We start from the raw sequence: 8,539 nt of genomic DNA on the forward strand, positions 1-8,539 counted from the left end.
AATTAGGACTGGATTTTGTAGTGAGATAGTGAGAGTCTGGGGTGTGGATGGGATGTGTGGGCAGTAAAGGGGGTATTCTTAAGGGAGAAAGCCCATGTGCTTGGGTCAGTAGAATATATTGGTAAATATTTCCTAACCAGCTAAAAATGGAGGAAGCTCTTGGTTTGCAGCTTTTGATTTTTATGGTAAATGCTTCTGCCATGGCCAGTTTCAAACTAGCAATTGTAAGTCAATCAGCTCACAACATCTTTGACAATTTATCAACAGGCTCTTGGGAGCTGGTAGAGGCAGGCTCCAACACCTCGACTTGGTTTGAATGTGTTGAATTTGAGGTAACTTCCAGACATCTGATACTAGGAAGAATCACATGTCTGTTGTCCCAGTATCAATCTGAGTCAAAGCAGGGTCTGTTTCAAAATCTCAAAAGGCAACACTTTGAGGAGAGGTCGGTACAGGCCTCAAGGCCCTATTGAACAAGAGCAAACTTACTGTAAATTTGTTTATTCTCAATCAGTAGGTACAGCTTCGTCAGTTTAGAAGCATCAAATAAAACAGTAGTTCATTTGCCCTCTGGATTAAAAGCTAGCTTCAGATTCACAGTCTATCTAGTATGCTCTTGGAGCTGCTTTTCCAAGCAGCCCTAAGTAAACCAGCTCCAAGGTCCCTTACTTTTGTGTGTGTGTCCCAGTATATCTCATAATGGCTTACTGCCACCTGCTGGGCAGAGCGAGGTAGCACTTAAGGGTGAAATCTATTAAGAACCAATAAGCCTAAGCAGCAAAAACTTCCAGTTCTTTGTCCTCTGGTGTTTCTATAGTTGTTACAAAGGAAGCCTATTAAAAATAGAACAGTCTAGACAATTCCGAGAAACATCCTGCTACTGCCAGTCATTCTGAGAGCTTTCATTTACCTGATGAATGTCCCACTCATTGGCCCAGACTCCAGTGACCTTTTATTATTATTATTATTAAATTTAATTTTTTGAAACTTTTTATTGGTACACTATAATTAACATAATATTGGGATTCATTAGGTCATATTCATGTATGCACTTAAGATAATTTGATCAATCTCATTCCCTGGAACTTTCCCCTTTTCCTCCTCCCTCCCCCGTCTGCTTGCTCAACTTTCCTGATCTCCTTTCTGTTATTATCATTATCATTTTAATTAGTGCATTATAATTGTATATCTAAGTGAGGTTCTGACCCATATGTGGAAGCTAAAGAGACAGGAGAAAGGATAAAAGAGGAATTTCACAAAAATAGAAAGGAGACCAACAGAGTAAAGGAAGGGACTCCAGAGGAAGGAGGGGAGGGCATGGGAAGTACCGAGGAAGTCACTCCAGCAGATGATACTACATTCAGTGACCCTGGAGAAACAAAGAAAGGAACTTCTGCCCATAGGAAGCGCCTGACTGTGTTGAGCACGCTCAGTGGATGCTCCAGGGGAGAGGCCCAGGCCTTGGTTCCCAGGGAATTCCCACAGCATCTGTGTGTCTAGCTCATGATCACTCCATTTCAAATGCCCCTAATATTTCCTAAGCTAAACATGTTTGAGACTGATATTTTACTGATATTTAAAATACTGAAAAAGATTTTAGGGTATCCATTTTTATCCTGTCAATAAGATGACAGCTAAGTTTTTTGGCAAAGTGATTATAGCTTTTCAATTCTACATAAAACAATTGCAAGAGCCAATCATAATTGGTTACATTTACTTCTCTTTAATTTACAAGGGTGAAAACTTTATAATGAGAAGGCACAAAAGATATTTTAGAGTCTTTATTAAGTTAATTATTAATGTGATTGCTGCTTTGCATACAATGACAAGGTAAAAATTTAAAGTTATTTATGACAATGCTCATATGATTACTATAAAATTTTACCAAGAGTAAAAGTTCTTTTCTGTTCTATTTTCTTTGTATTATTACTTCTTATGTTATTTATTATTTGTTCTAAGTGTTTTTAAAAAAGCAACTACTATTATTACATGAAGAAATGGAAGCTCATCATTAAGAGAGAATTAAAAGTGTTTCTTATGCCTCACAGTGATGGGTAAATTAAAATGTTACATTTCCTTCTACCAACAGAGAATACAGGGGAGGAAAAAAAAAAAACCTACATTTTCAGGATGAAAGACATTGTGTCCCTGCTAGGATCAGGAGCAAGGCAAAGATGTTCACTCCCTATTGCTTTTAACATAGTACTGTAAGTTCAAGACAGTGCAATAGAGCAAGAAGAAGAAAAAAGTCATGGTAATTGGAAAAGATGACATGATTTTCTATGTTCAAAAATCCCAAGGAATGTACCAAAAAACAAAAACAAAGAAATAAAACACAAAACTAAAACTAATAAAATAATTCAGCAAGGTTCAAGATATAAGATCAGTATATAAAAATTAGTTGTGTTTCAGCATATTAAATGACCATTTGAAAACCAAAATAAAAATACAATATCATTTATAATTGCAAAAATAACTTTAGATTTAAAAAAAAACGAAGAAAATATACTAAAAACTGAAAAACACTGATGAAAGATTTAAAGATATAAATAAAAAGATATGACTAGTCATAGATTGGAAGTAAACATAATAAAGATGTCAATTCTTCCAAAGTTGATTTGAGGTTTACTGCAATTCCTTTCAAAATCCAAGAAAGATATTTTGATAAGGACATGATTATTTTAAAATTTATAAGATAGTTAATGTTTATAACAGCACAATTCACAATAGCTGAACTGTGGAGCCAACTTAGATGCCTTTCAGTGGATGAATGGATTAAAAATGTGGCATATATACACAATGAAATTTTACTCAGCAATAAAAGAGAATAAAATCATGGCATTTGCAGGTAAATGGATGGCACTGGAGAAGATAATACTAAATGAAGTTAGCCAATCCCAAAAATCAAGTGCCAAATGTTTTTTCTGATATAAGGAGGCTGACCCATAGTTGGTAGGGAGGGGAGCATGGGAGGAATAGATAAATTCTAGATAGGGAAGTGGGATGGGAGGGAAAGGGAGAGGGCGGGGGATTAGCAAGGATGATGGAATGTGATGGACATCATTATCCAAAGTACAAGTATGAAGACACAAATTGGGTGTCAACATACTTTATATATAAACAGATATGAAAATTGTGGTATATATGTGTAATAAGAATTGTAATGCAAAAAAAAAGACCCAACAAAGTACATGTATAAAGGCATGAATTGGCGTGAACATACTCTATATAATGTAAGGGTCCGGTGGAGCGTCGGAGGGAGAGACCACACAAGAGACTGGCTCCATGCAATTGGCAAAAGGGGATTTATTGGGGATCCATTCCAGCGCGCTGGGGCTCCGTGCTTACTCAAGAAGGGAGAGCAGCCCAGAGCCCCGAGCAGAGGTCAAGCAGAGCTTAAGTACACTTTCTGGAGAGGGCGGTGGGCTTGGCATACATCAGAACAAATCATCATGAGGCACGGGAAAATTGAACAACAACTTTGAGACGTGATTGGCACATTCATTGGCGGGAACAGGTCGGGCGGGGATGATTGGTCACTCCTAAGCGGGATACACATTCAAACTGATTGGTTTGGGCCCTGTGAGGAACTGCACAGGGCCCTAGGCTAAATGGCCAGTAGGGCGTTGTTTTAACTATCTCAGGAATCTGGGTGTAACAGAGGAACTTAATAATACCTAATCTTTTACATTCAAGCTTTCCAGCTTAGAAACTTTACCCTTTCATTATCACATCTAAAACATGAATTAAAGAAAGGCTGAAAGATTTTAACCTCTTGTAGGAAAGTAGCAAAGTACTTTTGTGTTTTACAATAAAACCTTTACCCAGATTAGGCTCTCATTAACTTAAAAATACATTTAAATTGTGTCTCAGTGTAGAAAGCAACATAGAACTTTATATATCTTACTGATAACAAGTCCAGTTGTAGAACACAAATGATATAATTGAATCTCCAACATGTTTTTTTTTTTTTTTTTGAGCCTAAAATTACCATACAACTTTAGAACACCAGCTTGTAAAGCTTCTACTTTACAGACTTGTATACCTGGAAGATATGAACACATTAGTAACATCACAATTACATTGATGATTTTATGCTAACCAAGTTTGGCTTTTAAAGAAATAACATAGCACAATTCTCTAAAACAACAGCACTTTGTTTAACCAGCTGTTTAATTTCTTTAAGATTATTTGTTCAAAAACTTACACTTATAACCTACTTGCACAGACCTTTTTTATCACTTACTTAAACCCTCTTAATTACTTAATCACATAGACTCTCTTATCCAGAAACACATTTTCCCTCTATGAAATCCATACCTAGAACCTTCTAGTTTCTCTTTTTCATCTGTTAACCTTCTTCTGTTCACACTTTGAAACAATACTTGTAAATTTTTGAATTTAAGCAGATTTAACATTTTATTAGGGCTTTTTTTGAACACCTAGAAAAACTTATAAGCTTAATTTTAAAGACAACTTTACTTTTACCTGTTTACCCAATCTAAATTCAACCATTTGAATCACGTGAATTAAAGATATTTGGATCCATTTTTAATTTTTCATGAGCGCTCCTCATCTGTTAATTGTCATATCACTGCAGGATATATGGACATACACACATACAGACATACCGACATACAACACATAACAAGAGTGTGCACACATAACAATAATAATGGCCTTGTAGCTTTTCGCAGATGAAATCTCCATTGCAATGTTTTTAAAAAAAAAAACTTCACTGATCAGAAAAACATTAACCTAGGTCTGTAGGATCAGAATCATGAGCTCAAAAAATATAGAATCTAAAAAAAGCAAGAGTCCTAAAAAAAAAAAAAAAAGATGACTGGCCAGTAGTTAGTAAATACCATACAATTTACTTCTTGGTTTGGTCTAGTTGAGTTCAGGTAAAAAGACACTTTTACTTTTTTTTTTTTTTTCCCTTGGGCCTGAGCTCCAAGCTGCTTCTGTTTGCATATCAGCTTAAGCCCTGACCAAGGTCTGGAAGGAGCAGGGAAAAACTGCTATTTTGAGCAGACACTTTAGGCCTAAGGCATTTTAACCTTAAGTTATATTTCCAGGTTTGGAAGTTGAAAATTATGATACAAATTTAAGAAGCAATTTATCTTTTTTCACTAGAAAAACTTGCTCACACAAAACTGAAAATAGGATCTTTCTTGATAATATAAAAGCCACCAAATGTGTAATAAGAATTGTAATGCATTCCGCTGTTGTGCATTTAAAAATAATAAAATCAATAAAACTAAAAAAAAAAAAATCTAGAATAGTTAAGACAAATATGAAAAGAATAAATTGGGAGGATTCATTCTACCTGTTTTGGAGATTTACCATACAGGTGGGTAAACAGACTACAGTATGGAAGGGATAGAAATACAGATCAGTCACACCGAGTTGAAAACCCAGAAATACCCACAAAAGTACACTCAACTGATTTTTGACAAAGGTCCAAAAGTAGGCGCTGGAGGAGGGGAAGCATTTCCAGTGTATGGTGCTGGAACTATTGGATACTCACAGGCAAAAACGTGAACCTTGACCTAAGCCACAAGCATTGTGCAAACATTAACCCACAATTCTGATCACAGATTCAAAGGGAAGGTATAATATGATAAAGAAATTTTAAAAATATTAAAAACAGGTGAAACTCTTTAGGACCTAAGGTTTGGTGAAGAATTCTTAGAACTGACTCCAATAGCATGATTAATTAAAAAACAATAACAAACAAATAAAAAACCCAGGTTAGACTTTATTAAAATTACAAACGTTTGTTCTGCTTTAGATCCTATTAAGAGGGTGAAAAAGACAAACCACAGTGTCTGGAAGTTTATTTGCCAGATACACATGATGAAGGACTCATATTTAGAATTTGTAAAAACTCAAAGTAACAGTAAAAAAAAAAAAAATAAGCCATTCCCTTAGAAAACAGTTAAAAGACATAATGAGATTTATTTTTTTCACTGAAGAGGATGGATATATTGCAAATAAGCACATAAAACTTTCAATGTGATTAACAAATGAATGCAAAGTAAGATCAATGTATCTCTGCAAACCTATCAAAAAGTGAAAATAAAAAATGAAAACAATATATAGCAGTGTGAAATGTTACAGCCATTCTGGAAAATAGTCTGGTAGTTTCTCAAAAATAAAAAACTAAAAATACACTTATCGTACAACCCAGCAATTGCCTTCCTGGTCATTAAACCCACAGAAAGGAAAATTTTACATCCACACCCAAACTGGCACACAATTTTTCATAGTAGTTCTATATGTAATAAATAAAAACTGGAAATAACCCAAAATGTCCTATAAGAAGTAAATGATTAAATAAACTGTATATATCCATACCAAGAATATTGATCAGCAATAAAACAGCAACAAACTTGATACATAAAGTGACTTGGATTGATCATGAGGAAAGCGCCTTGAGTGTGGGTGTGTGTGTGTGAGGGGTGATCTCAAAGGGTTACATGCAAATAATTCCAATGATATAACATTCCATTTATATAACATCCTTTCCACAAGGTACCTTAGTGTGTTTTGTGCATTTAATTTACATCTTTATATCTCCTAGTTAGATGTCATTTCTGGAGCTAATGGTATTTTATCGGAGTGGTGGTGCTGCTGCTGAGAATTGAACCCAGGGCCGCTTAACCACTGAACCACATCTCTGATCTATTCATTCATTCATTCATTCATTCATTATTTTTTTAGACAGGGCCTCCATAAGTTGTTTAGAGCCTCGCTAAAATTGTTAAGGCTTTGAACTTTCAATTCTTGGGCCCCAGCTTCCACTCCACCCCCCCACCCCCACCACCAGGCTCCTCTGCCAAAGACATCTGACAGACTGACAGCTTTAGGGGCTTAGGAATGGCAGAGGGAGGAAGAGACTATGATGATAAGGGCGCCACACCAGGAGACCTTCGTGATGAGGGAATAATTTTCTATCTTGATTGTAGTGGTGCTCACCAAACCTAAACATAAGATAAAAAGACAGAACTGTGTACCTGTTTTATCCCATTGTCTAGTTTCTGGTTTGAAGACGTCATCGCCAGGGTAACTGTGTGAAGGGAACACAGGCCCCCCTCTCTGCAACTCTGAATCTGAAATTATTTCAAATGAAAGGCCTGATTCAAAAAATCCAGCACCAGAGTAAAGAAAGAATGATCTTTGACAATTAATTGTGTACTTCTGTGTGATGAAATGACTTCTTTGTGAATTCTAAGGAAGGAAATGTCAGGAACCCATGGACTCCTATCCAACCCCTTTACTTCCTCGCCTGCTCCAGAACATAGAGGCTCACTATCACTCAACTCCACAGCATTTGATTTAATGGTTATCTGTGTCCTTCGACTAGATACCAAACCCAGGCCCACACCAAGGTCACCTTTGAAACCATAATGTTTAGCACAATGCTTATTATGGGTTAAATAAATGTCGGGGAAATATTTTGGTGAATGAAAAAACGCCTTCATTGTAATAGGAACATCTTTCTGAGAACACTCTCCTGCTGTCTGGTTTATTGGCTCAAACTGAACAATTCCAAGTCTGGCCAGCAGGGGGAGAATAACTCCTTAGTTTAGAGATTTCAAGCTGCAACCCATCTGCAGCTCTTGTATGTTCAATTTTATCAAAGGCCTACTTTCCTAGAGCTAACCATGTTTCTAAAGTGATAATTGTTTTTACTGATCATGTATGTGTTGTCTCACATGCATAAAAACTTGCAAATTCCCCATCTATAATCAGAACTTCCATCTATCCTGTCAATACATCCTTCTCTCCCTCCCCCAAAACCTCACCATGATGTTTTAAATTACAGTTTAAAAAAAAAAAAAAAAAAGACATGGGGCTGGGACTGTGGCTCAGTGGTAGACCACTTGCCTGGCATGTGAGAGGCACTGGGTTCCATGTCAGCACCACATGTAAATAAATAAATAATAAAGGTCATCAACAACTAAAAAAATATTTTTAAAAAAAAGACATAAAAATTACCATCGAACTGCTTTTAAGGAAACAGTTCGGCAACAGTATTTTCCCATGGGGCAGCAGACCTCTAAAATTTTTCATCTTATAAAACTGAAACTGCACCCATTGAACAACTGCTGCTTCCTCTTCCCCCAACTCTTGGTAACCACCATTCTACTTTCTCTTTCTATGAATTTGACCTCTATAGATATCTCACATATGTTTGCCCTGTTGTGACTGGCTTTAACGTAATATCCTCAAGATCCACCCAGATTGTAGCATGTGATGGGGTCTCCTTTTTTAAGACTGAATAATATTCTATTGTGTGTATCCACCTATGTTGCTTATTCATGCCTCAGTGGACACTTAAATTATTTCTTCCTCTTGGCTACTGTAAATAGGACTGCTATGGACATGGGTGTGCACCCATACATCCTTTTGAATATGGAATAAAAAAACATCCACAAGAGACTTGTCTCAATTTTTAATTCAGCCTTCTTTCTTTGAGATACACACGTCTAGATTGAAAGAAGCAAAACCAGACCTGCTATTTACTGAAAAG

Source organism: Urocitellus parryii, chromosome 8, assembly GCF_045843805.1.
Source record: "Urocitellus parryii isolate mUroPar1 chromosome 8, mUroPar1.hap1, whole genome shotgun sequence".
Lineage (NCBI taxonomy): Eukaryota > Metazoa > Chordata > Mammalia > Rodentia > Sciuridae > Urocitellus > Urocitellus parryii.